General features: G+C 45.0%; 1 protein-coding gene across 3 annotated transcripts in view; it reads right to left on the reverse strand.

The window, feature by feature from the left end:
- ATP8A2 (ATPase phospholipid transporting 8A2) overlaps positions 1–26269 on the reverse strand; it is a 476575-nt gene that overhangs the window by 85750 nt on the left and 364556 nt on the right. The gene's annotated exons all lie outside the window — the stretch shown is intronic.

Genomic DNA, 26269 nt, shown 5'->3' on the forward strand with positions numbered 1-26269 from the left:
CTGTAGTTACTGGGCTCTTCTCTACTCCCCTTCTTGTGGATTGGTATAACATTGGCCGTTCTCCAATCATCGGGGACATCTCCTGTTAGGAGGGATTGGTTATACAGATCTGTCAGGGGGGCAGCAATCACAGATCTGAGTTCTTTAAGAACCCTGGGATGGATCCCATCTGGACCCATCGCCTTATTCAGCTTTAAACGGGCAAGTTCCTCTGCAACTTCAGCCTCTGAAAATACTGGAGCCGAACCCATATAGCTGGAGGCAGTGCTGTGTCCAACCATCCTGTGATTGTGAAGGCCGCCTTCTGAAAACACTGAGCAGAAGTAACTATTCAAATAGTCAGCGACTGCCTTCTCTCCATCAATAAACGTATTCTCCCCATTACTTATTTTAGTAATGCTGCAGCCATTCTTCTTCTTCTTCCTGTCACTTATATATCTGAAGAAGGTTTTATTCCCCGCAGTAACAGATTTTGCCATTTCCTCTTCTTTTGAGGCTTTAGCAGCATTTATAATCTGCTTTGCCTCCTTCTGTATACTTTTATACGTCTCTCTGTCAGCTTCATTCCCAGTCTCCTTATACTTCCTATACGCTGCCTTTTTTCCTTTTACAATGGCCTTAACCTCTCTAGTAAACCATAATGGATTCTTCTTCCTTTTACTTTTGCTAACTTCTCGTACATATAGTCTAGTTGCCTTTAATATGACATTTTTTAATTCTGCCCACTGAGTGCTCGCCCCTGATGTTTTATCCCACCCTCTTAATTCTTTATCTAAATACTCCCCCATTTTATTAAAATCTGTCTTCCTAAAATCCAATACTCTTGTTGTAGTATGGGATTGGACGTAGTCGGTTTGTACGTCAAACCATAGACACTGGTGGTCACTGGAACCTAGATTTTCTTCCACTCTAACTTCAGACACCTGATCCACATTAGTAAATACTAAATCTAGAATGTTCTCTCCTCTGGTAGGTGACTTCACAAGCTGTTTCAGAGATGCCCCTGTAAGGGCCTCCATTACATTCTTGCTTTTACATGTAAGTGCAGAAGGGATATTCCAATCCACATCCGGCATGTTAAAGTCGCCCATAACTACAATGTCCCCCTTTAATGACATTTTAGTAATTTCATCCATCAGCATATTATCATAGTCCTCGCTTTGCCCCGGAGGCCTATAGACAACACCTATCCTAATAACAGATCCCTCTTTGGACTGCATACAAACCCAGAGAGTCTCCAGCTCTTTATATGTATTTTGGATGAGTGTCGATTTAAGACTATCCCTGACATATATGGCTACCCCGCCTCCCCTTCTCTCTGCTCTGTCTTTCCTGTACAGAATATATCCCGGTATAACTATTTCCCAATCATTAGACTCTTTGAACCAGGTCTCTGTTACAGCAACAAGGTCCAAATCATCTCTAGACATAATGGCCGTCAGCTCACAGATCTTGTTTCCTAAGCTGCGAGCATTCGTACACATTGCCCGAAGATTACTAAGCTTCATAATACCTTTATTCCCAAATTCATCTACCGCACCAACAGCACCTTCCTTACCACCAATAACCGCACCAACCATTGCATCTACAGCACCAATAACCGCACCAACAACTGCGTCAACAGCACCAACAACTACATCAACAGCACCAACCACTGTGTCTACAGCACCAACCACTGCACTTTCACCAATCCGGATACACTTATTTGTCTTTACTGGTCGGGGACAGAAATCCTCCTCCTCTATTATACTTCTGTCCCCTTCATCTAGTTTAAATGTCTGTCCAAAAACAATCTGAATTCCTCACTAAGTACCTGTGTACCTATGTGTGATGGGTGCAAACCATCCCTCTTGAACATGTCCTTTTTGCACCACTTGCAAAAGCTATGACTAACAAACCCAAAACCTTCTGCCTTACACCACTGCCTTAACCATGCATTAAACTCTGAGATACGACATGCCTTGTTGTTCTGATTACAGACCGGCAAAACCTCTGAAAATGTCACAGAATCTGTTATCTTGCCCAGCTCCAGACTAAAAGATTGAAATTCCTTTTTAACCAAATCCACATCTCCTTGGGACAAGTCATTGGTTCCAAGATGAACCACCAGATCAATCTTGCTATCTATACTAGCAGCCTTCACAATGTTCACAATCCGTCTCCTATCCCTCCTGACAGTAGCACCTGGGAGACATCTCACCTCTCTAAACACATCCTCCTCCTGTCCTACCACAACACCTCTAACAATCGAGTCACCAACTAGAAGATGCCTTCTCTTCTTACTAACCTTTACTTCTGCCCTCAGTGGCCCATCCAAAACAACATCCCCATTGGAAATAACCTGAGCAGCCATGTCTCCAACAGCAACTGCATCTCTATCAATATCAGCAAGAACACTAAAATTAAGTTCACTAAATTAAGTTCGAGAACCGAGGTACCACTGTATATATATATATATATATATATATATATATATATATATATATATATACACACACACAGGGTGGTCTAAAAGTAGGGGGACCGTATGCGTAATAGGGTTATGAAGGGGGAGATTTATCAAACATGGTGTAAAGTGAAACTGGCTCAGTTGCCCCTAGCAACCAATCAGATTCCACCTCTCTTTCCTCACAGACTCTTTGGAAAATGAAAGGGGGAATCTGATTGGTTACTAGGGGCAACTGAGCCAGTTTCACTTTACACCATGTTTGATAATTCTTCCCTATTACACATACCCTATTACACATACTGTCCCCCTACTTTTGGACCATAGTGTACACTCCATCCGGGATCCCTAGCGGCACTGCGAGAAACTGACATGAACAAACCCTGTCAGTTCACACAATGGAGCGTGCGGCTCTGGCCCATGTTTCTTTGTGTGCAGTGGGGAGTTCTAATGCGGGTGTGCATGGATGAGCCTGCATCAGAACTCAGTGGCGCTAAAGATCATCCAGGATTATCTTTTCTGAGACCGGCTGTTCCGTGACCCATTGTTGTTCAATGAATAGCGGCCACAGAAAACCCTGTCAGTCTGCGGCTCCAGCTGCACACTCCATTGGGTGCAGTGGGGAGTTCTGGAGTGGGTGCGCACTGATGCGCCCGCATCAGAACTCAGCGGCGCTGAAGATGATCTTTTCTGAGACCGGCCATTCCGTTACCTAGCCGGTCTTTTACAAAGTCTGAACATAGTCTAAAAACTCCCAAACTTTATCAGTTCACAAGTATTCTTCAAAGTGGTCATATGGGGTAACAGGAAGGGTAAGAAGAGTCACATTGTTGGTGCATTAACTTTCAAAGGACTGCTGTAATATGTCACAACTGAGAATATATGGAAGGAACAATAGACAGGTGGATGGGAACAGTGTTTTTTTTATCATTGAAGGTTTATAGGTTTATTAACACTGAAAATAAATTTAAATGTGTTACTCAGACAAACATGGCCGCTTTCCTCCAGAAAACAGCACCTCTCCTGTCCTCGGTTTGTTTGCAGCTCAGTTCCATTGAAGTGAATGGGGATGAATTGTAATACCACACATAATCTGATGACAGGGGTGTCACTGTTTTTGCAAGAAAGTATCTGTGCTTTTTCTAATCATGGATAACCCCTTTAGAGATATAAAAAAAATTCTCAATTATACCACCATACTTGAAGGAACAGAGTGCTCAGTACCTTCTGTGGCAAGTGTCGTCACTGCATGCTTCTTTATGAGCTCCTTCTTATAAACCATTGTTAAGTGTTTTAAAAATGCAAAAAAAAAAAAGCCATTTCAAGCATTATAATAACATTGTCGTATTGAGAAGCCCGTAGGGAATAACATCTGCTGTGTTAAAAAAAAAATTTAATAAATAAAAATAATCCAATGGCCCCAAAAATGCGACAAAAAAAAATAAAATAAAAGGGGGAGATTTATCAAACAGGGTGTATAGTGAAACTGGCTCAGTTGCCCCTAGCAACCAATCAGATTCCACCTTTCATTTACCAAAGAGTCTGTGAGGAATGAAAAGTGGAATCTGATTGGTTGCTAGGGGCAACTGAGCCAGTTTCACTTTACACCATGCTTGATAAATCTCCCCCAATGTGTTTAAAAGAATATCTGGTCCCCAGCCTTTTTAATTAAAAAAAGAGAAAAAAAAATAATGAAAAACGCCAATGAAAAGATTTGTTAAAAAGCTGTGTGTGAATCCAGCCCAAGGCCAGGGCCACCTTACCCATTGGGCAAGGTAGGCGGCTGCCCGGGGGCCCTTGTGTCCGAGGGGGCCCCGAAAGTCTTTTTGATCCCGCCAGCGCCAAAATAACAGCAGCCGGGGCCTGTGAGAGATCACTATCAGAGGCCCCATGCTGCTGTTACTTCGGCGCTAGCGGGCCGCGGGAGCGGGATCAGCCGGCATCACTTAGTGCCGTCGTACGTCCGTACGCCATCGTGACGTCATCACCCCGCTCTTCATTGGACGGAGGGCCGCAGTGGACGGCCGCACGCTCCGGCCCCGCCTCTCTCCTGTCCACAAGTAGCTGTAGCGGCGTCAGGCTTCTCCCCCGCCGCGCTCCTTTACCTCAGACTGCTGCACGGCCACGGGGGTGAGTATTGTAACCCCCAGAGGATTACTGTGTGTGTTTTGGGCGGGGGGATGGCGGTCTGCAGGGATAGTGTGTGGGGAATAGTGTTGGCGGCCGGGGGGTGGCTGTGTGTGTGTGTAGGAGGATGATGGGGGTAGTAGTGTGTGGAGGAGGAGGATGGGGGTACTGTGTGTGTAGGAGGAGGAGGATGGGGGTAGTGTGTGTAGGAGGAGGAGGATGGGGGTAGTGTGTGTAGGAGGAGGAGGATGGGGGTAGTGTGTGTAGGAGGAGGAGGATGGGGGTAGTGTGTGTAGGAGGAGGAGGATGGGGGTAGTGTGTGTAGGAGGAGGAGGATGGGGGTAGTGTGTGTATGAGGAGGAGGATGGGGGTAGTGTGTGTAGGAGGAGGAGGATGGGGGTAGTGTGTGTAGGAGGAGGAGGATGGGGGTAGTGTGTGTAGGGGGAGGAGGATGGGGGTAGTGTGTGTATGAGGAGGATGGGGGTAGTGTGTGTATGAGGAGGAGGATGGGGGTAGTGTGTGTAGGAGGAGGAGGATGGGGGTAGTGTGTGTAGGAGGAGGAGGATGGGGGTAGTGTGTGTAGGAGGAGGAGGATGGGGGTAGTGTGTGTAGGAGGAGGAGGATGGGGGTAGTGTGTGGAGGAGGAGGATGGGGGTAGTGTGTGTATGAGGAGGATGGGGGTAGTGTGTGTAGGAGGAGGAGGATGGGGGTAGTGTGTGTAGGAGGAGGAGGATGGGGGTAGTGTGTGTGTAGGAGGATGGGGGTAGTGTGTGTAGGAGGATGGGGGTAGTGTGTGTAGGAGGATGGGGGTAGTGTGTGGAGGAGGATGATGGGGATAGTGTGTGTAGGAGGATGATGGGGGTAGTGTGTGTAGGAGGAGGAGGATGGGGGTAGTGTGTGTAGGAGGAGGATGGGGGTAGTGTGTGTAGGAGGAGGAGGAGGAGGATGGGGGTAGTGTGTGTAGGAGGAGGAGGATGGGGGTAGTGTGTGTAGGAGGATGGGGGTAGTGTGTGTAGGAGGATGGGGGTAGTGTGTGGAGGAGGATGGGGGTAGTGTGTGTATGAGGAGGATGGGGGTAGTGTGTGTAGGAGGAGGAGGATGGGGGTAGTGTGTGTATGAGGAGGATGGGGGTAGTGTGTGTAGGAGGAGGAGGATGGGGGTAGTGTGTGTGTAGGAGGAGGATGGGGTAGTGTGTGTAGAACAAGGAGGATGGGGGTAGTGTGTGTAGGAGGATGATGATGGGGGTAGTGTGTGTAGGAGGAGGAGGATGGGGGTAGTGTGTGTAGGAGGAGGATGGGGGTAGTGTGTGTAGGAGGAGGAGGAGGATGGGGGTAGTGTGTGTAGGAGGAGGAGAATGGGGGTAGTGTGTGTAGGAGGATGATGATGGGGGTAGTGTGTGTAGGAGGAGGAGGATGGGGGTAGTGTGTGTAGGAGGAGGAGGATGGGGGTAGTGTGTGTAGGAGGAGGAGGATGGGGGTAGTGTGTGTAGGAGGAGGATGGGGGTAGTGTGTGTAGGAGGAGGAGGAGGATGGGGGTAGTGTGTGTAGGAGGAGGAGGATGGGGGTAGTGTGTGTAGGAGGAGGAGGATGGGGGTAGTGTGTGTATGAGGAGGAGGATGGGGGTAGTGTGTGTAGGAGGATGGGGGTAGTGTGTGTAGGAGGATGGGGGTAGTGTGTGTAGGAGGATGGGGGTAGTGTGTGTAGGAGGATGGGGGTAGTGTGTGGAGGAGGATGATGGGGATAGTGTGTGTAGGAGGATGATGGGGGTAGTGTGTGTAGGAGGAGGAGGATGGGGGTAGTGTGTGTAGGAGGAGGATGGGGGTAGTGTGTGTAGGAGGAGGAGGATGGGGGTAGTGTGTGTAGGAGGAGGAGGATGGGGGTAGTGTGTGTAGGAGGAGGAGGATGGGGGTAGTGTGTGTATGAGGAGGAGGATGGGGGTAGTGTGTGTATGAGGAGGAGGATGGGGGTAGTGTGTGTATGAGGAGGAGGATGGGGGTAGTGTGTGTAGGAGGAGGAGGATGGGGGTAGTGTGTGTAGGAGGAGGAGGATGGGGGTAGTGTGTGTAGGAGGAGGAGGATGGGGGTAGTGTGTGTATGAGGAGGATGGAGGTAGTGTGTGTAGGAGGATGATGATGGGGTAGTGTGTGTAGGAGGAGGAGGAGGATGGGGGTAGTGTGTGTAGGAGGAGGAGGATGGGGGTAGTGTGTGTAGGAGGATGGGGGTAGTGTGTGTAGGAGGATGGGGGTAGTGTGTGGAGGAGGATGATGGGGATAGTGTGTGTAGGAGGATGATGGGGGTAGTGTGTGTAGGAGGAGGATGATGGGGGTAGTGTGTGTAGGAGGAGGATGATGGGGGTAGTGTGTGTAGGAGGAGGATGATGGGGGTAGTGTGTGTGGGAGGAGGAGGATGGGGGTAGTGTGTGTAAGAGGAGGAGGATGGGGGTAGTGTGTGTAGGAGGAGGAGGATGGGGGTAGTGTGTGTAGGAGGAGGAGGATGGGGGTAGTGTGTGTAGGAGGAGGAGGATGGGGGTAGTGTGTGTAGGAGGAGGAGGAGGAGGAGGATGGGGTAGTAGTGTGTAGGAGGAGGAGGATGGGGTAGTAGTGTATAGGAGGAGGAGGATAGGGTAGTGTGTGTAGGAGGAGGAGGAGGATGGGGTAGTGTGTGTAGGAGGAGGAGGATGGGGGTAGTGTGTGTAGGAGGAGGAGGATGGGGGTAGTGTGAGGAGGAGGAGGAGGAGGATGGGGGTAGTGTGAGGAGGAGGAGGAGGAGGATGGGGTAGTGTGTGTAGGAGGATGGGGGTAGTGTGTAGAGGAGGATGGGGGTAGTGTGTGGAGGAGGATGGGGGTAGTGTGTGGAGGAGGAGGATGGGGGTAGTGTGTGGAGGAGGAGGATGGGGGTAGTGTGTGTAGGAGGAGGAGGATGGGGGTAGTGTGTGGAGGAGGAGGAGGATGGGGGTAGTGTGTGTAGGAGGATGGGGGTAGTGTGTGTAGGAGGATGGGGGTAGTGTGTGTAGGAGGATGATGGGGATAGTGTGTGTAGGAGGATGATGGGGGTAGTGTGTGTAGGAGGAGGATGATGGGGGTAGTGTGTGTAGGAGGAGGATGATGGGGGTAGTGTGTGTAGGAGGAGGATGATGGGGGTAGTGTGTGTGGGAGGAGGAGGATGGGGGTAGTGTGTGTAAGAGGAGGAGGATGGGGGTAGTGTGTGTAGGAGGAGGAGGATGGGGGTAGTGTGTGTAGGAGGAGGAGGATGGGGGTAGTGTGTGTAGGAGGAGGAGGATGGGGGTAGTGTGTGTAGGAGGAGGAGGAGGAGGAGGATGGGGTAGTAGTGTGTAGGAGGAGGAGGATGGGGTAGTAGTGTATAGGAGGAGGAGGATAGGGTAGTGTGTGTAGGAGGAGGAGGAGGATGGGGTAGTGTGTGTAGGAGGAGGAGGATGGGGGTAGTGTGTGTAGGAGGAGGAGGATGGGGGTAGTGTGAGGAGGAGGAGGAGGAGGATGGGGGTAGTGTGAGGAGGAGGAGGAGGAGGATGGGGTAGTGTGTGTAGGAGGATGGGGGTAGTGTGTAGAGGAGGATGGGGGTAGTGTGTGGAGGAGGATGGGGGTAGTGTGTGGAGGAGGAGGATGGGGGTAGTGTGTGGAGGAGGAGGATGGGGGTAGTGTGTGGAGGAGGAGGATGGGGGTAGTGTGTGGAGGAGGAGGATGATGATGGGGGTAGTGTGTGAAGGAGGAGGAGGATGGGGGTAGTGTGTGAAGGAGGAGGAGGATGGGGGTAGTGTGTGTGTATGGGTCACGTGGGGTTTGTGTGTGTGTGTAGGGGGAGGAGAATGGGGGTAGTGTGTGTAGGAGGAGGATGGGGGTATGGGAGGAGGATGGGGTAGTGTGTGTTTAGGGGGAGGAGGGGGGGAGATGGGGGTAGTGTGTTTTTAGGCGGGGCAGATGGGGGTAGTGTGTGTGTGTGTGTAGGGGGGGTCAGATGGGGTAGTGTGTGTGTGTGTGTAGGGGAGGTCAGATGGGGGTAGTGTGTGTGTAGAGGGGGGCAGATGGGGGTAGTGCGTGTGTAGGGGGGGCAGATGGGGGTAGTGTGTGTGTAGGGGGGTTCAGAAGTAATTGTAAATTGTACTGGCTAGGGGAGGGGTTGCAAAGATGGGGGGGTTTTGATGGCGGCGACCGTGGGGGGCCCAATTCGCACCTCTGCCCAGGGGCCCATAATGCTGTTAAGACGGCCCTGCCCAAGGCTCTATCTGCCTGTGAACAGCAATGATATTTCAGTGGATGAAAACATTCCTGTTTGTGTTGGGAGGATGAAGCCTGAACAGAGCAAATACTTCTCACAGCTGGGGATCTGCTACAATTGTATCCAGTCAATACAATCCTCAGCAGCACAAATATTTGCCCAATCTGAAAGTGTGCTACAATGTATCTATCCATGAGCAGTGTTTGCTGTATAAGAATCCAGGAGGATTGCCCAGGATGGATACAATGGTAACCGGGTTTAGCTGCTTTTCATTCACACAAAGCAAACAGAGATTTTAAATCTGCTGAAGGACTGAAATGCAGGTGTTTAAAGCTACAGAGATGTCTAATATAGAATGACCAGGACATTTATTGTATATACAGGTACTATATACTCCTAGTAGATGTGAGTCCTGTCTATGAGACCTGCCCGGAAAATGACCCGCATCTATTGTCTTGTGGGCATGAACAAAAAAGGGATGCCAAGATATACTGCGGCCAGCCATCCACTTTATTGGCAGCCAACACTATTGTGTCCAGCAAACTATATTTGAGCTATTAAAGGAATTATCCAGGATTAGGAAAAGTATGGCTAGCTTATTGCAAAACAGCACCACCCCTGTCCTCAGGCTGTGTGTGGAATTACAATTCAGCTTCATTCACTTTAATAGACTTGACCTGCAAAACCCCACATCCAAATTGAGGACAGGGGAGGTGCTGTTTCTGAAATAAAGTGGTCATGTTTTCTAAGCCTTGAAAACCCCTTTAAGCATTTGTTATGTTCACACCATGTCTTTTTTAATTTATTTTATTTATTTGTATAGTGCACACAGCGCTTCACCTATGTGTATGTTTTTGGGTGTGGGAGGAAACTGGAGTACCTGGAGGAAACCCATGCAAACACGAAGAGAACATACAAACTCTTTTGCAGATGTTGCCTTTGGTGGGATTTGAACCTAAGACAGGACTCCAGTGCTGCAAGGCTACAGTGCTAACCACTGAGCCACCATGCTGCCCGGTGGCCATTTTGCTGCCATTTTGGCACATGGCCTTGACGCCAAAATGCCAACCATCCAAAAAAACGGCCGTGAAACAACCAAAAAAGACATTGTGTGAGCATAGGGGTTATCCAGCGCTACAAAAACATGGCCACTTTCTTTCAGAGACAACACGACTCTTGTCTACAGTGCAGGTGCGGTTTGCAATTAAGCTTTGTTTACTTCAATGGAGAGAGAGATACCAGCCAGACCACTGCCCTTAGAGCAGAGTGGTGGTCAATAACCTAGACAATGAGTTTTCAACAATGGGAGGGAAGGAGGCACATATCAGGAGAAGGAGACAAGTTTGATAAATGAATGTATATGCAAAAATATTTATCTTTATGACCTCTACAAGTATAACTCTATTAGTTGAGATGAGCATACCCCTTTAAGTTTTTTACTGTAAAGACCCTACATATACTAAATGCAGTTAGGTTATGACTACTGAATGGCCGACTTTGTAGAGGCGAGTTACATGGCCAAGTCTGAACTGTATGGGCTAATTCTCATGGAAAATTCTGCAGCGGGTGAAAGACATCTTAGGGCACAGATTATTGGATAATTAAAAAAACAGTAAAACAAGAAACAGGGCTCTGCGACTTGGCAGCCATGAGATTCTCACCATTGAGTAAGGCAGGAAAAAAGAAAATAAGAATGAAATAATAGAGAATATGGTTCCTGTCTGCGCTGGGATCCAGCTGTGTGGTCGGGCCTGTTACACTCTGACAGTCAGGCACAGAATATATTGGTGGCCGCTCGGGATGTGACTGGTGCAGGGGTATTATGCAGAAGATAGCCGAGATCCTGGGTGTCCTGCATTCCTGGAGGGCCCTGAGAAATGGCAGCCCAGCAGCTGCCACTGTTTATTTACATACATTCCTGCCTTAAATTGAGCTAATGAAGGTAATTTTCGGGCGGCCGATGTCCCTTTAACTCTCCCATTGTATCACTTGACAAGTCTTTCCTTGACTGTGTTCTAAATTATGACACATTGTAATTAACTGCACAGAACAGAAACGCTTCACGCTGACAAAACCGCCATATGTTTGCCCCTCGTCTTAATAATGTTAATACAGTCGTATCGGGTTTCTTCTGTAATTCACAGAGCAAGTTACCAAGGGAAGCCATCAAATTGTGGTGTTACATATAAAGGAAAAAAAAAAGAGCCAGATATGTGCATCCTCTTAGGCTAAGTTCACATCAGAAAATTACCCTATGCTTATACTATATGTCAGAAAAAACTGCCACACAGTATGTTGATGTATACCCCAGTGCCAATTGGCAGGATCCATTTATTTAAATGGTATGAATTTGGCACATTTGACAGCTTATATAGTTTTTTTTGCAGGACTCAATAGCATCTCAGCCTACCTGGCCCAGGGGGATCACAAAAGCTGGCTATTGCCAACACCAGGAATTCTGGGCACTACCAAGTGAATGCCAACAGAGCAAGGAACAGCTGGTTCCTCAATCTGTTGCTTGCAGTTTACAGAATACCGAGGTCAGTACAGGACCTGTGCACCAGGCTCAAACACATGCACGATTACTTCACTTGTCATGTATGCATCTGCTGTCAGCAGCAGGGGAGGAGTGGTTCCTGCAAGCAAGGGTACGAAGAGGAGGTAAGTATGGAATATTTATTTATTTTGCCAGAGGGAGTTCTGTCTACCTCCAGGGGGGTATATAGAGGCACCTATTCAATTACTAGGAAAACATATCTACTAAGAGGTGCCACCTATCTGCCTACTGTATGGAGGGGGGCTGGCTACCTACAGGGGGTCAACTACCAAGTGATAGAGGCACCCATCTAACTACTAGGGGCACATATGTACATATGGAGCGGGGCAATTCTCAATTAGCTGTTATTTGGGCCTTGTAAAAATCAGCCAACGAGTGGGAAAACACTGGCTGGTAAGCTGCACATCTCTTGGACCATAACAATGAATGTTAATGGCCAAACAAACATACAGCGATCAGTTGTGTGGTTTATCGTGCCTTGTGAAGGCACCGCAAGTAGGCGTAGATCTCTCTAATCCGCGTATATTTGTGTTTGTACAAGGCCTGTGTAAAAGGATTCGTGGATGGGGAAGTCATCATTATTTGGCATTCCTTTTGCGGGACATTAAAGGGGTTATCCAGCGCTACAAAAACATGGCCACTTTTCCCCCTCTCTTGTCTCCAGATTGGGTGGGGTTTCAAACTCAGTTTTATTGAAGTAAATGAAGCTTTATTGCAAACCACACCTGAACTGGAGACAAGAGAGGGGGAAAAGTGGCCATGTTTTTGTAGCGCTGGATAACCCCTTTAACAGAGTTCTCCACTCTGGGATTTTCCCCTTAAAAAAAATATTTCTATACTCGACAGTGATACTTTTATGAACAGCATATGACCGCCTCTTGTCTGTATGAACAACATATGACCGCCTCTTGTCTGTATGAACAACATATGACCGCCTCTTGTCTGTATGAACAACATATGACCGTCTCTTGTCTGTATGAACAACATATGACCGCCTCTTGTCTGTATGAACAACATATGACCGCCTCTTGTCTGTATGAACATATGACCGCCTCTTGTCTGTATGAACAACATATGACCGCCTCTTGTCTGTATGAACAACATATGACCGCCTCGTCTGTATGAACAACATATGACCGCCTCTTGTCTGTATGAACAACATATGACCGCCTCTTGTCAATAAAAAAGCCACAATATACACACAGTGGATATTTTTAAGGTCTTATGTTCCCCTCCATCCATGTTGGTTACATATATGCTAAATTTTAATAGAATGTGCACCATGAAAGCCCAAACAATGAGGCCCCTTGTCCACCGGACCCAAACAAATCACAAGGAGCTAATTAGAAACCAGGCGGAATATCATGTATCCGATATTGTAAACAATGACATGTGCCGGGACGCACTTTCGGAATACTTGATTGGAATAGAACTGAATTTACATGAGCAGAATGTAATACGTACAGCCATGTTACATGTCTGATTATTCCCATAGAAGCAGAGAGTATACATAGAGAAGTCACCACCGAGCGAAAAATTGCTCCAAACATTGCTAGCCAAGGGTGGAATTCCCAATCTACCAGACACAGTAGTTGCTATGGGTCATATCATGTCATGGAGGAAGAACTGCTCTGCAGGTCAGGCAAGATTATGACATGAAAGAAGAGCTCATTCTGGATCACCACTGCCGAAAGTATAATTTTTTGTTAATCATAGGGATTTTTTGGAATATATTAGCCTGTAATGTGATGCTATTCTTGATATAATCCTATGACTGTTTACTTTAGATATTTAAAGGGTTATCCAGCGCTTCAAAAACATGGCCACTTTTTCCCCTCTGTTGTCTCCAGTTCAGGTGCGGTTTGCAATTAAGCTCCATTTACTTCAATGGAACTGAGTTTCAAGCCCCACCCAATCTGGAGACAAGAGAGGGGGAAAGTGGCCATGTTTTTGTAGCGCTGGATAACCGCTTTAACTTAGTAATTTACAATGTGGTCTCGGTTATGCAGGTAGGTTACTGTCACTTTAATTCTGTGCTTTGTTGTGATTGGTTTAAGGTCACAATAATGCAGAAGTTCTTGCATATACCTTGTGTATACCTGATTTAGTTGTTGGGTTGTCCACCACCTTGATTTTTTTATTTCCCCCTTTGATGGTTCTCCTAATGCAGACTACATTTCCCAGGATCACTCTATGGACTCACCTCATAAATTATTGCCCCCCCCCCCAAAGGTCCTAAAGATAAACTAGGCTTTTTAAAGGGGTCGTCCAGCAAAAATCTTTTTCTTTCAAATCAACTAGTGTCAGAAAGTTATATAGATTTGTAATTTACTTCTATTAAAAAATCTCAAGTCTTCCCATAATTATTAGCTGCTGTATGTCCTGCAGGAAATGTGTGACACAGTGCTCTCTGCTGCCATCTCTGGCCGAGACAGGAACTGTCCAGAGCAGGAGAGGTTTTCTATGGGGAGTCATAGAAAACCGAGACAGAGTTCCTGTCTCGGCCAGAGATGTCAGCAGAGAGCACTGTGTCACACTGAAAATAAAACAACATTTCCTGCAGGACATACAGCAGCTAATAAGTATGGGAAGACTTAAGTTTTTTTAATATAAAGTAAATTACAAACCTATATAACTTTGATATTAGTTGATTTGAAAGAAAAAGATTTTCGCTGGACAACCCCTTTAAAGAATGGCTGCAAGGAGGTTATATCGGTGGACCTTTTAAATATGTCTATGTCTATAGGAATGAATAAAGCTATTTCCTCCATTTCATGCTATATTCATTACATAAGCTAGTGAGGGTTCCAGGTGCTCCCTATGGTGAACAGAGTATGTACCTCCAAAGTATACCCCACTAATATGGTAGTTCACCACTGGGCTGAATAAAGGGGGACTACAGCAAACCTATGAACATACAGTGAACCCTCACTCCTGACTATATGATGTCATTTTATAAGATATTTTTTGCTCTTCTAATAAGCAGTTGACTCTTATGGTAAAGTCAAAACTTCAAACCGGTGATTTATTGTGGACGTTCTCCTATTTATGGCTTCGATGATACAATTTCCAGAAACTGTAAGTATGACCTATTTATTGCATTACAAATAGAAAGCATTGAATAACTGCGCCCATATATAACCCACAGGACAAGCGAGAAGAAAAGCTGCTGAGCTGCAGACAAAAGGTTCAGATGTCAATGGTTCAAATGGTTTTGTGCACAATACAACAGTAAACCGTACTGAAAAAGTCTATATTACACAGTTATTCTTGTTTTACAAAAGAAACTCCCAACAATCTGCTACACAAAATAAAGGGCTAAAAACACATAAAAGGGTTAAACCTTATATGCCATCAAACAGCACAAATCTACAGTTATAAGGTAAATAAAGGCGGCCATGCATCTTCCACAGCTTCACTGTTCACTCCATACACATTGACACTTGGCTCGGCAATTATTCGGCCTCTGATTACTGGTGGATGAAGCCCTAGGGAGTCCTGGAAAACATGGCTATATTATGGGCTATGGCTGTAAGACTCCCTAGGGCTGCATCCAGTAAGACACCGGTAATCAAATGCCAAACAATTAAATTAAAGCAATTTCCAGTAGCGCTCGTCTCTAGTGTTCATGTGTTCTAAATGGGAAGAGGGTAGAAGGCTACTGCCAGACTCCTCAAGTGGTTGCTTATCACCCTGAGAGCAAAAGAATCAGGTAGTTAAAATACATGTCCCTTTCTTCTCTCCCCCTACATTATCTATTGGGAGACCACCATACACATTAGCCAGCTGGGTTTTCTGAACTAAATAAACTTATAGGGGTTATCTAACGCTACAAAAACATGGCCACTTTCCCCCCTCTCTTGTCTCCAGTTTAGGTGTGGTTTGCAATTAAGCTCCATTTACTTCGATGGAACAGAGTTCCAAACCCCACCCAATCTGGAGACAAGAGAGGGGGAAAGTGGCCATGTTTTTGAAGCGCTGGATAACCCCTTTAAATAGTACCTCAGAGAGACGTATCAAAAGTTTGTATTGATCAGGGTCTGGGTGTTCAGACTGTGACCAATGAGTAGAATTAGTGGGGAGATGACCATACTGCCACATGCACCTTTCCCCACTGTGTATACGACCTACACATACCCCATAGACTTGCATTCAAAGTTTGTCTAGGTTACCGGACAGAGAGCTGGCAGTGAATACTCTGCGAGCGGACTTCTTCTGTCTCGTTCTGGTTGCTGCCTGAGCACTCAGACCATGACCGATCAAAACATTTGATATTTGAAGGGGGGGGGGGGGGGGGGGGGGGGGTTTGAAACACATTATTTCTCTATGGGAGCTGCCAAACGTAGATGAGCAGGGCACCCTCCGGTAGCTCCATATTGACTGGAGCAGCATTACATAGACCAATCTGCTGCTCTAAAGCAAAGCAACTGGGGCACCATATTAGAGTACAATTATACCAACCCCCAGTCTCACACAGAATAGGAAATTGAGCTGGAGTATTCCTTTAAGTCATTAACAAAAACAACAATATTCTACACTCGGTTTCAGGTGCAGTTGCAGTCGGCAGTCAAAGCTTCATAGAAGGATATAGGACCCATGTTCTCCTGATAAATGGTGATCCCAGTAATGGGATCTTCAGTAACTGGACCTATCCTGTCCTTGAGCATACTCATCCTTAGTTACTACCCTTCAGTGTCAAGGAACCAAAGGCACTGTCTACCCCAATGCTTCTAGGGTGAATACTGCCACCATTTTTAAAACCACGTCATATAGAGGTTTAGTATGAGCCAATGTCATAATATCGATATATACAAAAAACAGTTCCCTAATAAGCAGTGTGCACGATGCCTAATGTTATATTAACTGGTCTTGAAAAGGTGCGAGAACTTTCCCACCAGAAATGAAGCAGATTGATTCCTTCCTCGGTGACCTTTCTCACATTGCGGCTTGTTTGTCAGTCGGCAGAGAATATGAGCTCTGACTTTGTAACACTTTGTTTTGCCTTCAGGTGAGAAAGGAAGACAAGATACAATATGAAAGGGAAAGCAATACCTAGCACATGCTTAGATCTGCCCCCGGCCAAGCAATGGATCTTTTCAATTGACTGACAATGAAACGTTTGAACAGTTTGATATGATGGATGAGAGGGGAAATACACTTGGCTCCTTTTACATGAATGTTTTGCCTATATTAGAAGTTACATGTGTTATATTGGCTCATGGGAACTCAGCTGTCTCCACTATGTGAAGGCTAAAGGGTAAAACATGGAAAAGTCAATGGGGGAAAAAAAAAATTCTACGAGCTTGTGACTGTGCTAAGATCATGTGTCCCAGCTGTACATGTCAATGTTTTAATTGCATTGGTTTATTTCTCCAATAAATTTTTTTTTCCTATATAAAATGCACCCATATGGTGAAAAAGTGTCCCATTAAACATACAGACTAACTCCTGATCTCTAGCGACCATGAGGATATATAAAAATGGAGCCATTTTATGGATGTAAAGAGCTGTGCAGCTGCCGCTAGAGTGAGAATAGGCCCCTCCTGATGGCTATGTAAATATCTTATGCCATAAAATGAGATGGGAGTTTTCCATCTGGGGGGATACATGAGATCTATTACTGCAGCGAGATCCCATTTACCGAGGACCCCGCCGACCCAGATGCCCTCCCACCCCCTAGGGAGCAGACGTGCATAAAGTCTATAGAGCTGTGAAGTCATGACGTTTGTTAATGTAAAGTGGATAAAGTGGAGGCATCAGGATATGGAAGTCAATGGCAGGGAAATGGCTTAATATATCAGTATTTATAGGCTACAAATGACTGCCGTGGGCGATAATATCCGTCCTGGTTAAGCTGCAGAGCTGTATATAGTTCCTCAGTGTGGCATAGTGTGCCGCCATATGGTACCTCATATTATGGAGGTATTCTGTCCCCTACATTTTTTTTCTGTCTGGTTGTGTCTGGAATCTGATAGAAAAATACTTCCCAAGCCAGGTTCACACATAGCTGGCAAAATAGTTACTCAATTCCCAGAATGCATTACTTCTGCTTTTCCTACCCCCTCCCAGACAGTTCCCCGTCGAAGCTGTTGCAGAGCATCTAATTTCACTGCAGACTACTACACAATCAAAGAGGTTGCAGCACATGCTGCATTAACTCCATGGCTGCTCTTTCTGAATCATCATTCATTATAAGGCAGGATGCTGTAATCACACTGTATTCTCCCTAACTGTCCCAATAAAGATATAGGGGAGATTTATCAAACAAGGAGTAAAGTGAAACTGGCTCAGTTGTCCCTAGCAACCAATCAGATTCCACCTTTCATTTTCCAAAGAGTCTGTGAGGAATGAAAGGTGGAATCTGATTGGTTGCTAGGGGCAACTGAGCCAGTTTCACTTTACACCATGTTTGATAAATCTCCCCCACAGTATATATATGGATCTGTGTATATGACAGGGAAAAGGTGACATCATTTAGGAGGGGCGGGGCTTCAGATCAGAGACAAGATCCAGCCAAGCCTCCTGTTACATCAGAGGATAGTGTGTTGTCTATGCAGAGAGGGAGGAGTCAGGGAGCTGAAGACAATACACATTGTGTAGGTTTTATATTTTCAACTTCCTGTCAGGGCTAAACTGTGCAAAAGCCACTGATGCCAGTAGTATCAGTGATAACAAAATAAATACTATATATTATATATGTTTTATTTAAATACAATTTTCTGATACCAGAATACCCCTTTAAGTCATATGTTTGCCTCAAGGCGCCATAAGATCCACATAACATTTTTTCACAACATTTTAAAAAACACTGCTTTCTTTACACTGTAGTTATAATGAGTTACAGTCTGTATCAAATTCAGAGCTGCATTTACAATTCAACAGACTTCAGAGCAGAACTTCCTATCATGTATTACTTTTACAGAGCTTGCCCTTATGATCCTGGGCTGTGTTCTCTAACTGAGCACTGTATAGTATTCTGTGGTATCGCAATTCAGCTCCATTGACTTCAATGGAACTGATTTGCAAAACTCACACCCAAACTACTAACAGGACGGTAGTTTTTCTATCGGCCTGGATAAACCCTTTAATTAAATGTATAAGCTAGGTATACAACGTCAATAGCTGTTAACTGAACAAATAAATTTCCGCCAGTTACGTCTCCCATTCATATGTTCTGAATGGGAAGAAAAGAGGGACGGGTCGGACATGTTGGATTTTAATTGTCCAATATGTTTGTTCTCTGGGAGATATGCCAGACCTGAGAACAGAAGTACTGGGTGGTGGAAATTAAACATGACCTGCATTGGACCATATATAGGACCACAAGAGCTATAGGTGACTGGATGGGGAACAATGAGTTACAGTAGATCATTACAGTACATCAGTGCATAATACTATCAGCAATGGAGCACTGACTGACTGACTGAAGCCGTTACAGCATCACACAGAAAAGAAAAGTTTTTTTTTCTTAGAAACAGTTTGTTAGGTCAGCCATTAGTATCTGGTACAAAGAAAACCAGTAATAAGGAATCTATTAGAACCCGCTCCCACTCCCCGCAGTAATGGAATCTAACATGTGAAGGCAAACATGTTCATTGCTGCTCAGGCAGTAGAAACACACAGGACTCATTGAGATTAAAGTCATGTAGAATGATTATATAGAGGCCTGTGACATACAGTATATAACATATATAGACTTTAAAAGTTACATAGAGAGTAAAAAAACAGAGATAGGATCCTAATGAAAGACAAACAAATGGTCTCATTAAAGATGAAGGCTTTTTTCTGTATTGGATCCTGTGTGTTTATGTTGAGCGCAAAGTAAATTGCAAGTTCCTTTAGGCCAAGAATGGATGTGATTGTATACAACATAGTGTCAGACTGGACTACAAAAAACCTTAAAGGGATTGTCATAAATTTTCTGTCCAGAAATAGCGCCTCCTGTATCCATGAGGTGTGTCTGGTACTGTACCTCAGCCCTATTCTTTTCAGCCATCCCTTTAAAAACACATTTAGGCCTTGTTCCCACAAAGTCTTTTTAGGCAAAATAATTTATTTTATAATGGCAGCTGTAAATAATGATCATTATTAATGGCCATCATTATCAAAAAGACGTTATGGGAACATGTATCTAATCTAATATATAATTTTAGGTTGCTTGATAATAACGGCTGTTAAAGGGGTATTACAGCATTTTTTTTCTTTTGAATCACCTGGTGTCAGAAAGTTAGAAAGATTTGTAATTTACTTCGATTTTAAAAAATCTCAAGTCTTCCAGTACTTATCAGCTGCTGTATGTCCTGCAGGCAGTGGTGTATTCTTTCTAGTCAGACACAGTGCTGTATACTACTACTGTCCGTGAAAAGTACTGTCCAGAGCAGGAGAAAATCCCCATAGAAAACCTCTACTGTCATAAACAGAGGTGGCAGCAGAGAGCACTGTGTCAGAATGGAAAGAATACACCACTTCCTGCAGGACATACAGCAGTCATTATTTGCGACCACAATTATAAAATAATGATCATTATTTTGCCTAAAAAGACGTTGTGGGAACATAGCCTGAAATTATATATGAGATATTTTGGACATTGATATTCCATGTATCAAGTCAGGGGCAAGAAGATGTGTGTATTGAAGGGTCCTGACTTCAGCTCTTAAAGGGGTTATCCAGTGAAAATCTTCTTATTTCAGGAAAGTTATATACATTTGTAATTTACTTCTGTTTAAAAATCTCAAGTTTTTGCATACTTTATGTCCTGCAGGAAGTGGTGTTTTCTTTTCAGCATGACACAGTGCTCTCTGCTGCCACCTCTGTCCGAGGCAGGAACTGTCCAGAGCAGGAGAGGGTTTTCTATAGGGATTTGCTGGTGCTCTAGACAGTTCCTAAAAGAAAAACAAGGGACAGCGCTCCATGGTGCGGATCAGCTGGACTAAAAGGGGTGAAGGGATAGAATATGGTAACCCTCACCTGATAGAGTTGTGCTGAACAGGAGGCACGACTCTCGGAATAGCATGAAAAGCATAACCCTGCGAACCGCAGCCACTCCTGAACTCCACTAAGGGATTAATGAGGAAAACACCACCAAACTCCCCAAAAAAATATATGACTCTTGAAAAAGGAACCGGTACGGTTCCGAAACGAGTTGGGTCTTTTTGATAAACTTTTATAGTTTTACATTAATCATCTGGTCACCATTGGTCGGACCTGCACATGGATCCTCGTTGTTGGAGTTTGGTGGTGTTTTCCTCTGGACATTTCTTGTCCATCTCAGCTTGTCCATCTCCAATCCATAGGTTAAGGGATAAGAAGCTGATTACTTAGAGTTGGACCACTGGGACCCCCACAATCACAAGGCTCCACAATTAATGGAGCGTTACCACACCTGTGCAGTCAGTGCCATTTACTCCCCAGGGGGCTGATGAACCTTTCTAATTTTATTACAAAAAAAAAAAAATTGTTTGCTCCATAGATAATGAATGAAGCCCGGTGCGTGGTAGGCATAGTCCTTATTCTCAGGATCAGATAGAAAAGAACCAGCTAATATCGGAATATCCCGGAATATCCCCAGCTAATATCAGACTTAAAAGTCTGAGGTCCTACAACTGGTGTCTGTCGTGGGGAATTGAAGTTTGGGGTCCATCCGATAGGGTTTATAAATATTCAAAGTATTTTTGTATATGGTGGCTGAGATCACTATGGTGGGCAATAAAAAAAAAAAAAAAAAACAGAAATCACTATCAGCTGTGTCAGGTTTCCGGCATTGTGTCTAATTCCATATGTATCCGACAAAACAACAAATTTTAGCATGCGCCATCAGGTGCCATATTACAGATGCATTTCTGCCATCTCTATAAGGGGTAGGGAACCTTGGCTCTCAAGCTTTTGCAAAACTACAACTCCCATCATGCCTGGACAGCCAAAGCTAAAGGCCCTATTACACAGAACGATTATCGGCCGTATTTGGCCGATATTGGCTGTTATGGCCAATAATCGTCCTGTGTAATAGAAGGCAACGATTAGCAGAAATGAACGATGTCGGCTCATCGTTGCTGTCGTTTGTCATTTAACATGTTGAAAGACAAACAACTCATACAGGAACGATCTGCTGCCATCTCTCCGTGGAATAGGAGTGGCGGCAGCAGACCGCCGCCATCCTCAATGGGCTGCCCAGACAATCAAGCGATCACCCAGGCAGCCCCCCCCCCCCCCACAGCTCCCATCGGCCTTCCCTGCACTCACCCGCTCATTGCAGACACATGTAATAGCGGTGGCAGTGAGCAGGGAATGAGGAGCAAGCGAACACTGACAGCGCTCATTTGCTCCTCCAGTCGCCCCGTGTAATAGGGACTTAAAGCTTTTTTTTTTTGCAACAGCTGGAGAGCCAAGGTTCCCTACCCGTGCTATAATATGATGCCATACAGAGATCATACAGTGCACCAGCGTACTGGTGTTTGAGGGTCCACGTAACACAAAGGAAAACTGTGGTATATTATTTAGGGGGCCCTGCAACAGAATTCGCACCGGGACCCAGAGGCTTCAAGTTACACCTCCGATAATGTGGATTTATTGGGCCTAATGAGCGCTGGGGCAAAACGCTGCTGCATTGTGTGACCTGAAAACAGAACCTAATAAAATAACAATAACTGACATAAATGTGAAGTGAACAGAGACCCTTGTAACATATCAGCCCGGGAATTTTGCTTTGACTTTGCCAATCAGACAATGGCCGGTCTCAGCTGTCATATATTTTCCATTAGAACAGTGCAGGGCTGTAACCTTATCTCCTGGACACACATGTAATTTGCACATTTTTTTCTGATGCAAATAAATGGGGGGGGGGGGCTGTCACTCAACCTCTTCCAAAGTAACCAGCAGCTCGTGATTGCGTTCTGGTCTATCTGGGCCTCTTATAACAAAGGCGACGATTCAACCCACTGGACTCAGGCTGTAATGTTATTCCCAAGCCTACACACACACGCACACACAGGACGCAGACTCGTTGTTTGAAGCCGTCATAATAAATGCTTATTTTGAAGAATAGGTCTGTTGAGAGCGTCAGGCGTTCTGGTCCGGAATTCGCTGCCCACACTGTTTGTTTTTTTCCCCCATGAATCAGTAACCTGGAAATGGCCGGTTCCTGGAATAATTAGCTAAATAATCCTATACAAGGCGCGCACAGTAACCGCGCTTCCTATAAGAGCGGCTCTGCACAACGTAGGCGTAAACACATAGCTACTAACATTTTTAAGAAGCTTCCAGGGATACGGCTGTCCCCAGCCAGCGTATCTGAGTGCCTCACAAGGAAAGCAGTCAGCACAGATCTTGTGGAACTACAAGGTATATACTGTATACTTTCATCTTTAAAGGAGAAGTCCGGCGAAAAATTTTATTAAAGTATTGTATTGCCCCCCAAAAGTTATAGAAATCACCAATATTCACTTATTATGGGAAATGTACAAAAAGTGCTTTTTTACCTGCACTTACTACTGCATCAAGGCTTCACTTCCTGGGTAAATGGTGATGTCACTTCCTGGATAAAATAGTGATGTCACTTCCTGGATAAAATAGTGATGTCACGATGTCAGGCTGTGGCTGCTGGAGAGGATGATGGCAGAGGGATGCTCAGTGTCCCTCCAGTGTCCTGTGTCCCTCAGTGTCCTGCTGCCATCATCCTCTCCAGCAGCCACAGCCCGCAGAGCTCTGGGAGTCGGGACATGACCTCACCATGTTATCCAGGAAGTGACATCACCATGTTATCCAGGAAGTGAAGCCTTGATGCAGTAGTAAGTGCAGGGAAAAAAACACTTTACAAGCATTTTACGTAATAAGTGTATATTGGGGATATGTATAGTTTTTGGGGGGCAATACAATACTTAGATGAAATTTTTTGCAGGACTTCTCTTATAATGCAACTCTGTACCCACAATCTGACACCCCCCCCCCCCCCAAACCGTTCGGCAGGTGATGCAGTTATTTTCCTAAAAAACAACTTTTAAACTTGCAGCCCTGTGTCAAATTGGTGTGGCCTAGAGTGTATGTGCCCTAGGCCTGCACCGCCTCTCTGTCCTCCCCCCCCCCCCCGCCCATCTGCAACTATCTGACGGTAAAAGTGGTTGGGGGGGGGGGGCAGATTGTCGGTAGAAAGTTGCCTTGAAGAGTACCAGTCATAAATAAAAACTTTTTAAGGTCATCAGGCATGTGAGAAGTTATTAATGGCAGTGGGTCTGACACCATCAGGATATAGCAGAGAAGAGGGCAGTATTACTTTCCATTCCTCGCCCGTATCTCCGGAAGGCTGTGTGTTCACATGTAGTACATCCGTCAGTGTTTTTTCAACCAAGACTAGGAGTGGGTTGTAAACACAGAAGCTGTGCTCATCTTTCTATTATAATTATGCCTTGCCAGTTCCACTGATTTTGGTTGAACAAATATTAACCAAAAGACTGGAAATACTATGTGTGAACATAGCCTAACGGTTTATTCGTTTATTCTAACAATATAGGTCTATGAGGCTACATTGTGGGAATTAGCGAATGGCCGGGGAGTGGACTGTGCTGCTGCTGTGATCCCTCCATGGCTATATCTCCTGATCGCTGCCATCGATAACTTTTCGCATGCCTGTTGATGACACGTAAAAAGTTTTTTTTAATAATACTGACTCTTTAAAGGGGATGTAGTTTCAGGATTAATATATCCTTTACAGTAAGTTTTTTTTTAACTTCTATTTAATTTTATTGTTTTAAAATAGGACAAGACTATACATATATACAAAAATCTGGAAATTGTGGTGTTTAGACAGGCCAATAGAGTACAGACAACAGAATTACATTTTAACTGTCAGCTTTGCTGTGTAGACTAAGACAAGGTCAGCAGGGTCATCTCATTATCATTATAAGATGAGTTTAATGACAGCATTAGTATTGTACCGCTGGAGGCCTAGATAAGGCAGGATAGTAACACAATACACTACAGATGTAGCCTGTTACTACCTGGTGCCTGAGGAAGGGCGCTGTACTTCCTGCAGACTCTCATGAGCATATTTGTCAATAATTCCCATTCTTAGCAACTGCCATAAAGCACACTCCCTGCTGCACTATCTATATGGATAATGCTATAACATCTAAGAATAAGAACAAAGACATTATTCTCTTCTACAGATTCAGGTTTCTTGTGTTCACTGTTATATCCAATGGTGCCAGTGCCGGATCTCTTACATTCCACACACAGATGGTGTCCAACAAACCCCATTGATTATAATGGGGTCCATTTGGTTTTCACTCAGGTCTTGGGTATTTTACCAGAGAAAATAGTGCTGCACATCTAAATATTTTGTCCAAGATTTTTGATGGAATCTGCAAAGGAGTCTACTGATGGATCCCCCAATGCACATGTGAATTTATGATATGTGTTTTTTTTAAAGAAAAAAAAAAAGCATGAAAGGTTTCTGGACCCTTAGACAGGGTTCTGTGATGTCACCATGCAAGTGTGGTGATATCACTTATCCAGGACTCTCATAGCACTGCTGCAATCCCACATAGGGGCTGTGTAAAGCAGGTGAAGCTAATGTTTCAAACCAGGGCAGTGGACACACCTCTGTGATCCTTCTTGATGGCGGCAACATGTGCTTTTCAATTAAATAAAGCCAAAGACTGACAGACTGAAATAAAAAAAAAATCTGAACAACCCGACAAATTACAATCACCGATCTTAAAGTGGTCTGAAAAATACAACAGTATAGTGTAAGTACGGAAAGTTAAAGATGTTCTTTTTGAATAGTAAAGTGTACAATATTTACAATTTACCTAATATTAAAATATTAATGGATGAAGCAGTGGGCACTGTCTAGTGTTGGGTGAGCATTTAATGCTCTAGTGCTTGTTACTCAAGTCAGGAAGTTTTCAATGCTCGAGTGCTTGACTCAAGTAACGAACCCCACTGAAATCAATAGAAGACTCGAGCATTTGACCAGGTGCCCCCTATTGCCGGCATCCCACTAGAGTTCTAAGATGTCTTGCAGGAACATTAATTTTTTTTTAATTCTTACTTTTGTATATTTTGTTTAAACATCCCTTCAAGTGACAAAATATATAAAAATTTGACTGAAAATGTAATAGGTAGGGATATCCTGAACCTGCCGAGGTTCGGGTTTGTACGAACCCGGACTCTCGGCAATGATTCCTGCTGTCTTAAACCTCCGTGGAGAGGGTGGATAAAGCGGGAAGACCGCCTGGAAAACTGGGATACAGCCTATGGCTGTGGCTGTATCCCGGTTTCCCAGGCAGTCCTCCCGCTGTATCCACCCTCTGCACGGAGGTTTAAGACAGCGGGAATCATTGCCGAGAGTCCGGGTTCGCACGAACCCGAACCTCGGCAGGTTCGGACCATCCCTAGTAATAGGTATAACTGACCATTCGGCCATCAGTTATAAGTCACCTTTACTCGAGCACCCCGATGCTCGACCGAGCACAATGCTTTACCGGGCATGCTCACTGAACACTAGCACTGTCATAAAATAACATAAAAACTTTTGACATGTACCAGAATTTTTAACGGTCTGGATCTGACTGCCGAGACCCCCAACAATTGAGAATGAGCGGGAAGAAACGCACAATACCATATTTCGTTCCCCGTCTCCTAGCAATCTCCATCCAGGCAGCTTGATTATAAGCCATTGGAGTTTCCTGGACATAGATCAATGGCAGGGGTTCTCCTGATTTGTGCGGCCTCAGCCACCACCAACCAAACTTTTGACCCATCCCTGTGACATGTTAACAAATCATTTTTATGTCAGTTACACTATAAACCATGACCCCCTTTATATATGTGCTCCATATATAAATTTGCCTGTGATGTCTGTAAGATAATAAATCAGAAGAAACCCAGCCTGTAGGAATCCAAAACATAGGAA

This window comes from Dendropsophus ebraccatus, chromosome 5 (genome assembly GCF_027789765.1).
Source record: "Dendropsophus ebraccatus isolate aDenEbr1 chromosome 5, aDenEbr1.pat, whole genome shotgun sequence".
NCBI classification, from domain to species: domain Eukaryota; kingdom Metazoa; phylum Chordata; class Amphibia; order Anura; family Hylidae; genus Dendropsophus; species Dendropsophus ebraccatus.